Source organism: Nycticebus coucang, chromosome 8 (genome assembly GCF_027406575.1).
Source record: "Nycticebus coucang isolate mNycCou1 chromosome 8, mNycCou1.pri, whole genome shotgun sequence".
NCBI classification, from domain to species: Eukaryota; Metazoa; Chordata; class Mammalia; order Primates; family Lorisidae; genus Nycticebus; species Nycticebus coucang.
In genome coordinates, this window is record NC_069787.1 from 5,574,144 (window position 1) to 5,584,162 (window position 10,019).

The window sequence follows — 10,019 nt, forward strand, 5'->3', positions numbered from 1 at the left end:
GCCTGGTCAGAGATCGATGCTCCTTAGCCAAAGTGGTTAGAGCTTTTCAGCCTCTTCTGCTTCCCCATCGCTCCCGCTGTAGGCCTTCCCCACTCTTGGGTGCCTGATTTGGATCAGACTCAGGCCTACGTAGAGCAGAGCAGGTAGGTCCCTACATCCTTATGTAGGAGAAGGTTAGGTGGGCAGGGCTCCTGGAAGATGGCCCTGTGCCCAGGCACTAATCCTGTTATCTGCCTGCTGTACCTCGGAGGGTTCCCTTTACAGCTGCAGATGAGTAATTGGGAGCTGGTCACCAGGCCTGCTGGGTTCCCACAGCTGTTCTCAGGCCAGTGAGTCCTGTGATAATGTGGGAGCACAAGTCATCAAATTGCCTTGAAGAGGTAGGAAGGAGAGAGTTAAGTGAAGGAGCCTGCCTTCCTGTGGGCTCTGCATTGGTATTCTGGGACTGTCCCCATCTTTACTGCAGACAACACACAGGAGCATGGAGAGGTTCCAAACTTGTCCACGGTCCTATGGAACTTAAGTGGAAGATCTAGGACTTAAACACAGGTTATGTCTGACCTCCAGACTCATGCTTTTCCGGTGCCCTCTGTTCTGGGTCTTGTTGCCCTGGTATCAAGCAATCTTAGAACAAAGTCCTGGATTCTTATCACCTCTAAACTCTGTAGCAAAGGGTATAGTTGTCACTCTGTCAACCTAATCAAGCAAGTAGCTTTTTCAATAAATAAATGTTAAAACCAACTAACCCAGCTGCTTTTTTTTGCAGAAATTGATAAGCTGGTCCTAAAATTCATGTGGAAATGCAAGAGACCCAGAATAGCCAAACAATTTTAAAAAGAACAAAATACAATTCCTGATTTCAAGACTTGCTACAAAGCTACATTAATCCAAATAATGTGGTAGTGGCCTAAGAATAGGTGGTTGGATCAATGGAACAGAGTTGAGAGTCCAGACATAAACCTGTGTGTCTACGGTTAATTGATTTTTGACAGTGGCACCAAGACCATCCAGTGGGGAAAGAACAGTCTTCAACAAATGGTTCTGTGACAATTGAATATCCCATACAAAATAATTTGGACTTCACCTCATACCATGTACAGAAATCAACTCTAAATGGATCAAAGACCTAAATGTAAGAGCTAAAACTACAAAACCAACTGAGACTGCATGGGGACAGAAAAATTGGAATGGTAAAAACATAAGTAGTAGCATTAGACATGCTGAAATCATAACGTTAGAACAGAAGGACTTGAGAGGCAGATTGTGGAGCAGAAAGAAGGGACAGGAAGACTAGGCAGCAATAAAAGGTCATGCATGTGGGGCCAGTGGGCATGAAAACATCTGAGGAAGGTGACCAGGTCATTGCCCAGAGCACCTAGGTGGACAGTGAAGCAGTGTGCACATTGGCACGTGGTCACTGGACTAATAAACTGCCAGTCATATTTTCTTTAGGATGTGAAGGATGTGGAAGCCTGTTATAATCCCCTCTTCACAGCATAAATTTAGTTCATAGTTTTGTGAGTCCAGTTACATCCTCTTCTGTTTCAGATGCAGAGTTCTTTTGAGTATTAGCACACCATCCCGACTTCTGTTTATCATGGGCTTGTGTTGTACCAGTGTATCCAGTAGATGGCACTGGAGTTCTTAGGTATCAAATCCACGATCTAAAACGGTGCTGTCCGACGGAAACGTGAAAGTAAGCCATGAGTGTCATTTTCAATTTTCTAGGAACCTGGTTTAAAAGTGAAATTACCTTTATATTCTATTTAACCCAGTATATCTAACATATCATTGCAACATGTCAGCAATACACAGAAATTATTAATGGGTCTTTAACATTTCTTCATATTCTAAGTCTTCAAAAACCACTTACATAGCGTATCTCAATAGGATGCTAACTTTTTATCAGGAATACTTGATCTGTGTAGAAATTTCATAAAATACACAGTTGAAAAAGTAAATTCATATCCAAGTTATTCCAGACATACTTAAACATATTTAAAAGTTTTCTGAGAACTAAATTTAAATGAAAATAAAACTTAATCATACCAACTGTTTCAGATGCTCAAAGGCACGTGCCTCTGGTGCCACTGTCCTGGACAGTGTCACCCTGAGGGGCCTGTTTTTACCTGCTTTAAGGTCTGACTCTGCATAACCCAGTAGTCACTAAAGGACTGACAAGTACATTTCTTCCGTTTAGCAAACACTAAACGTTCAAAGCATTCTGTTTAACTTGGGAGCAGGTAGTAGCAAAACATGACCACACCTTACTTGTGCCTTTGTAGTGCTAAGCAAAATGCTTTAAATCAGAAATTGCTTTGAATTATTTGCTTTCGTTGTAATCTCTCCTCCAGGCCTTTGCGTGTTTTGATACAGTTCGCTTGAATTTGCTCAATAAATCATTTTGTTAGCTGCACAATTCCCAAAGGAGAACATTCAAATTCATGTACAATGAGATTCCTTCTATGTTTAGCTGCACGTTTGCCAAAGACTTGTGGGGTTATCTATCCCCTCTGAAAGCCCATGGGTAGCCTGTGGGATGGTTTTCAGCTAACCTTGTTGTGACAGTGGTTAGCTGTCACAGTAAGGTGAGGCAGTGGAATTTAGAATTTGGTGGAGGGGGCGGGTACTGGTCTTTACAGTTAACATAAAGTGGCCACACCATATGTGTGTCGTCTCCTTTAAGCCAGTAAATTGAGCTAAGTTGGCTGTATGCCAAGCAGTTTATGTAAAAAACTACATAGCTAAGGTGAGTGATAATAATTGAAAATAATTTTTTGACCTCCTGAAAATGGTGAGAGAAGATGAAACTCTCCTGGTCATCTCACCCTCGCCTGCTAGCTGGCTGGGTGAGGCGTTTTCCTTTGATGAGCTGCGGGCATCTACCTTATGCGTGTGTGTTGGGCACGAGGGGCTGAGGAGGATGTGATTGGCGTAGGTCATTGTCTGGGAAAACTGGAAAATCCAGATGTGTGAGTGAAATGTTTTAGCGAAAACCTGGCCTAGTACTGATGTTGTTGCAGGGCTGCTTTAGAAATGCCGGGCTGCATTTCTGTATTTATGCATAGTAAATGTGTATTTGTCCAGTGCAAAAAGTGTCAGAAGCATTACTATTTTTCCACCCTTAATTTAAGCTGCTGCTTTCTCGACTACGTTTCTAAGTGCTGTGTTCTCAATAACTCTGGAAGCTCTGTGTTGGGTGGCAGGGTCGCCTGGCTCTAAGCATTTTCCCAGCAGTGTGCTGTTTCTGTTGGGCCATTCAGTAATTAAGCTTCCCTGAGCTTGAACACAGGGTGTCCACTTCCCCTCACCCCATCCCACCCTTTCCACACACAGTCATGGATGATTGGGGTTGTTTTTGAAAACAAGAAAATGTAAGAATAGGCCCTCCTCCCAGCCCTGGTTTCCCAGGTCACAAGTGCGTCCAAGAACTGTGCTGCCGTCTTTGCTGGGACTCATGTTTTATTGTTTTCCCAAAGATAGTCATCTTTACTTTAAAAAGAAAAGGCTTTATATTTCTTCTCCAATTTATGATCTGCACAGGTTTTCACGGAACATGTAATCAATGTGTACATACCATTTGGTTCTTTTTTTTCTTTTAACATTTCTAAAACTGGGCTTCCCAGTTATTTTTAATTGCTGCCTGTTTGTCAAATGAATATACATATTCTTAAATATTTCCTCCCTGCAGTTGGCTCCCTGCAGTGTGTCACCGTTAGGAATGAAGTAGCTATAAGCATTATTTAGTTTGGCTTAACAAACATCGATCTTTATATGAGTACCTTCCCCACCCCACCCCTTTTGAAACCATCCTTAGGGTGTCACTTTCGTAAGAGATCACTGTGTCAATGTGACAGCTGATGTTATGTTTTTTTATGGGTTTTATCAGGAGATCTATCTCAGTAAGGGCCTTTTGGTAGGTGGTTTTCAAGTGACGGTTTACACTCCAAGATGGTCATGTGAGGTTTCAGTGTCACCACCAAACCCTAGCATCACATGAAGTTAAGCTCCGTCATATGTGTACCGGCCCTGACTCTGCTTACCCTAAGATCCACTCTCTAGCTGAGCGCCCCCCCATCCTTTTCTTCTGCTAAGAGGACTCAGGCATCCACCCAGGACGTTGTTTTATATACAGAGGACAGCATTTATTAGTTTTCCTAGCCTCATCTCCATTTCTTTCATGGATCAAGTGAGGACTGCTCAGACCTGTGGTCTAAAGCCACACTTGCTTACAAATTGCAGTCACACACTGATGTCTGGACTCACTGCCCTTATCAAAAGCATTTCTGATGAAAACCAGAAAGAGCCAGAAACTAGAGTTAATAGCTAAGAAGGCCGGGACCAGGTAACCTGAAGACGCTTGGTTTCATCTTGTGCTTATGTGTACGGTGTATACTGTTGCTCCAAACTGTGTTCCTGGGCCAGTGCCAGTGGAGGGAAGGAAGTCTGGCCTCACTGCTTTTAGATCTACACCCGAATTTCTCCCTTGCCTGCCTTCTCGTTAGGTGCCTTTGGATTTCCTGAACCCATTCAGACCTTTTCTTCCACTTTTCCTCCCTATTTTGCTCTCACCCCAGTACTTACCTCTGGCAGTTTGCTATGTCAGTGCCTGCTGAGCACCTGGGAGGCACACCTGGGACGGGAAATCCCGTTTGACGGAAGGTGGAAACACTAGTGCTGCGGGTGCAGCTCACCTCCTTTCCTTACCCCTAGCGGCAGCCGCGCATCTCACATCCCTTCCCAGCATACTTCCCCCACGCTGCTGGGAGGAGCGGCCTACAATACAGATGCCTCCTTTGCTTGCCATCTTCCAGAGTCTCCCTTCACCCACAAGATCAAGCCCAGGCTCAAGCTCCTCTCACCTGGCCCTGCCCCCCGCCCCACACTGACCTCTAGCAGCATCTAGTCCCTTGTCATTCCTGAAGCATGTTGGGCTGTTTGGAGCCTCCAGCCTGAACAAGAGCCGTCCCCATCGCCCACAATGCACTCTGTCCGTGTGGGCCAATCAGCTTCAAGATACATCTCTATAGTGCAGCCTTCATTTCCCCATTTCAAATAATGACCTTTTCCATTTAACATTACTGAGCACGCAGCCCTGTGCCAGACATGGGCCAACCCACACATCACCTTGAGAATCCTCACAGTCCTGCGAGGTGGGGACTAGTATTCAAGTGTAGCCATTGTGAACTTTACACAAAGCAAGTGCTAGAACACATGTTCGCAGGACTCGAGAGCCTACACTTTTGGCTTCCCAGTGACATTCCTTCTCTAGGTTTCCATACTGACTTGCAGAGAGCATTCCCAGTTGCTGTAGCCATCTGTGTGTGCACCTTCTCTCAACTGTGAGCACCCTGAGGGCACAGCCCGGCGTTCCTCATCTCCGCCTGGGCAGCTAAGTCAGTGAATGAAGAAGGCACCAGGCCCACAGTCATCTCTCCTGTCCTTTATAAATTCCTTAGACTATTTTTTCATTTCTTTGTGGAAATTGATTCTTTTTTTTTTTGGAGACAGAGTCTCACTTTGTCGCCCTTGGTAGAGTGCCATGGCGTCATAGCTCACAGCAACCTCTAGCTCTTGGGCTTAGGCAATTCTCTTGCCTCAGTCTCCCAGGTAGCTGGGACTACAGGTGCCTACCACAATGCCCCGCTATTGTTTTTTGCAGTTTGGCTGGGGCCGGGTTCAAACCTGCCACCCTTGGTATATGGGGCTGGCATCCTACCCACTGAGCCGTAATTGATTCTTGAAACTTGGTTTATGGTCATCTAGTTGAGTCCCCTTAGGCTATCCGGCTGACTTCAATGCCACAGCTATTTTTCAGTTTCTGACCTATGGCCAGCATAGGACTCAGTATTATAGAGATCACACGTAGAAAAGGAGAGAGAAGCCTGCCCTCCATGTGCAGAGATGAGACCACCTGGGATACCGCCACCCATTAAAGACAGCACACTTTAATATTTGTCTGGAATATCTAATTATACAAAAAAATGCCAAGCTTTGAGAGACATACAAGGCCCTTCCTGATCTAATTCTAGGCCACTCTTCCTGCTTTATCTGCTGCTCTCCTTGTAGGCCTCCTGGACCACAACCATTCTCAGGTGTTTGTAGTTGTCTGAACCCGTCAGGCCTTAAGTGTCTCTGTTCCTTTCTATGTGCTGTTCCTTTTGCCTAGAATGCCTTTCTCCTTCCTATCTGCCTGGAAATTTCTCACCTATCTTTTAGGACATCCTCCAGTGCTGCTTCCTTCAGACTTTTCTCCTTGGGTGTCCATGGCCTTTGTACATTTTCTGTAGTGATGCCCTCATCATGTAAGTCTGTTCTGCCTGTTAAATGATGCACTACTTGGCCAGGCTTATGTCTCAGGGATGGAAAAATGAATTACAAAATAAAAATTGGATAAACGGAAAGGAGGGAGTGATGATCTAACGTGGCTGGTTGTCAGTCAGGAATCACCTGAGATGTGAATAAAGTGGCTTAGAGATGTTAGAGGTTCGTTTTCTCACGTGAAAGAGTTTGGAGGTAGGTGTGAGGTGCTATGATACCATCAAGAGCTCTGCTTGGCCACCTTTAATGCATGGCTTCCTTCCTCCAGGCAACCTCATGGCTCAAAGGGGCTGCTGGGGCTGCTGGAGCTGCAGCCGTGTTGTCCGTTCCAGGCAAGCAGGATGAGAGATCACCTTTATAAAGAAAGATCTCTCAGGGTCCTCTACCCAACAAACAGCTTCCATCTTCATCTCATGGGCCAGAGCGCAGTCACATGGTCACTTCTAGCTGAGTTTTTTGTTTGTTTGTTTTATAGGGAGTCTTACTCAATCATCTGGTCTAGAGTATAATGACATCATCATAACTCACTGCAACCTCCAGCTCCAGGGCTCAAGCCATCCTTCTGCCATGGCCTCCGGAGTAGCTGGAGCTATGGGCACGCACAAGTATGCTCGGTTAATTTCTCTCTCTCTCTCTCTCTTTTTGTGTGTGTGTGTGGAGATGGGATCTTGCTCAGGCTGTTGTCAAACTCCTGGCCTCAGCTTCTCAGAGTGGTAGGATTACAGGCGCGAGCCATTGCACCTGGCCCCTAGCTGAGTTTTGAAGAGATATAAATAGTGATAATCAACATGTTGTCTTTGCATTTAATGAAAATTATTTCTTTTACATGTCATGAAAAAAGAAAAAAATGGCATTGCTTTTAAAAACATCTTTTAGATCTGAATAGAATTTTCTTCAGAGTGTATAAAATGGCCACAAGCCCTTGAAAAGATCCTTAACATCATCAGTCAGCAGGGAAATGCAAATCAAAACAAGACATTAATCACTTCACACCTACTAGGATGGCACTGGAATCGAAGAAAGGAAATAAGTGTGACAAGGACGTGGAGAAATTGGAAGGCTCACAACATTGCTGGTAGGGCTGTAAAATGGTGCAGTTGTTTGGAAAACAGTCTGGCAATTCCTCCGAAAGTGAAACATTGAGTTACCGTATGACCCTGCAATTCCACCCCGAGAGAAGGAAAATGTATGTCCATACAAGAAGTTGCATATGGATATTTGTAACAGCACTATACATAAAAGACAAAAAACGGAAGCAACTGAAATGTCCAACTAATGAGTGGATCAAAAGTTGTGGCATACTCTTATAATAGGATGTTATTCTTCCATAAAAAGTAATACTGACACATGCTATAATACAGATGAATCTAGGCCAAGTGAAAAAGCCAATCACTAAAGACCTCATATTGTGTGATTTCATTTACAAGAAATGACTAGTCCAGGCAATTTATAGAGACAGGGACTTCACTAATGGTTACTGGGAGTAAGGGAAATGGGGGGTGACTACTAGTGGCGTTTTTGTAGGGTAATTAAAATGTTCTAAAATTAGATACTGATGTTGGCTGCAGGACTGTGAATATACTAAAATCCACTGTACATGTTAAAAGGGGTAAATTGTATGTATGTGAATCGTGTCTCGATAAAGTTATTTTACAAATCAGCTTTGGCTGTTTGTAAGACATACCTTCAAAATTAAACTCAAAAGAAAGGAACTGGTGGGAGTACAGGGAAGTTTCCCAAACTAGTTAACATTTCAAGAATTGTAATAGTTGTCATGTTCTCTTCATTTGAGCCCTGACTTTTAAAAAAATCTGCCCTGCACAGTCAGGGTCAGATCCCTCTGGCTGCTTGCCCAGATGATGGAGATTCTGAGTGGTTTCTTTGTTCTATGGACTTATCATTTCAAAAATGAATCTATTTTTCCCAGTCTGCAAAGCTGAGGAATGGAGATGCCGGGGGGTCAAGGAATAGATGTAGGAAGTCACTTTATCTGCAAACCAGCAGGAGGTTAGAAGGATTTTCTCTATGAGACTCTTGTTCCTTGGAGATTTTGTTACTCGATAGATGGGCAGAGACAGTTCAAAGGCCATGGATAAGCAGTGTGGTGTTTGAAAAGGGCTCTGTGCCAGGAGTCTAAAGATGGATGACTCCCAACGGATCTCTGATTCCTCATCAGCAAAACAGGAACAATAATAGCTTTCTCACTACTGGGTGAGCCCACAATCTCTTGACCATGAACCTGCCCTGTATACACTGAAGGTGTGCACCCAGGCTGTCCTGGAACGGCACCCTTGGAGTGGCTCAGAGGATGAGGTTTGAAAAGTGGGAGTGGTTGTCAGGACAGAAGGTGGAGGAAGAGACTGTTACAGCTCCAGTAACTGCCAAGTGTGATCAGCAGGCTGAGGCCAGCAGCCCTTTCTCTGCCCTGACGGCAGCATTCCTGGCAAGTGTGCTGGTGGGGGCTGCTGAAGTTAGACGACAGAGGCAATTTCCTGTTGGACATGCTGGTGAAGACCAGCAAAGGAGGGGATACCCCCTGCTCTAAGCTCCCCTTGGACCGACCCTTCCTACGTGCTCTGGAGTTTTTCACACAGGCTCATATTCTCACAATGTGCCTCAGGTTAAAAGAATTAAATTATCATCACTTTTGTGCAGTATAAGATCAAGGAGTGTTTCACATTTTTATAACTCTATTTTAGATTGATATATTCATAAAGTGTATTCATGTTGATCAGACAAATGAAACTTCTAGATCTGGTTCCAAAACCTTAGAAGTATATTTGCAGACTTTTCTAAGCCATTTATGTGCTAATTAAATTGTCCTTTATGCCCCCTCTCTTCAACCAGCAGTCTATTTTTGTTATAAGTTAAGAATAAAACACAACTTAGAAATATGTCAGGATAAAAATCACCATAGTATTAAAGTGGGAAAATTTTTATGGCAGTCCATGGATTTTATTGTGATATGTCTTATAGTCAAGGGCATCTCATATTCATTTACTCTTTCTTGTAAGTGTATCTTTCAATCAATGATGTCTTGGATTTGATGGTGAATTAGATCAGGGATTGAGCTAAGAAAATGCATGCTTCTTATTCTTCCCTGTCTGTACTTGGATGTACAGGTCGGATGATTCCCCGCCCTTCCTAGCATGGCGACCAGGAGCTTCCACGTCACCTGTCTCCAGAGAGAGTCAATGAACATCTTTTTGTTCTTGCAGATTTTCATCGATAGACCACAAGTGGATCTTCCTGCCTTGGATTTCTAACCACCGAAGGCACAGTGGGACCTTTCTCCTTCCTCAGCCCTTCATTCCTCCAGCCCCCTGGGGACCCACCTTTGGTACCAGTTGTGCAACTGTCCTGGAAGCTCTTCTGGAACCATATTCATCACCAGGCTCTTCCCAAAGTGACTCACTAACATCAGTCTATCTCATGGTGCCTCTGGGATAATAGGAGATGGGGAGGATCCCTTTGGTATGCTATAAGGAAAGTGACCAGTTATTCCCTGATAGGAACTACCAGCTCAATGACCTGTAATGGCCATTTCAGCACTCCCATTCCTTCTATCTACACAGCTTCACTATAGGTAAGAACTTGTGCTCTCAGTTACCTTTCAGGTTGCTCTGACTCTTTCCAGCTGAAGGTCCCTCTCCTCCGAAATGGACAGTATCACCTAGCAGCAGGCATGCTCAAATAAT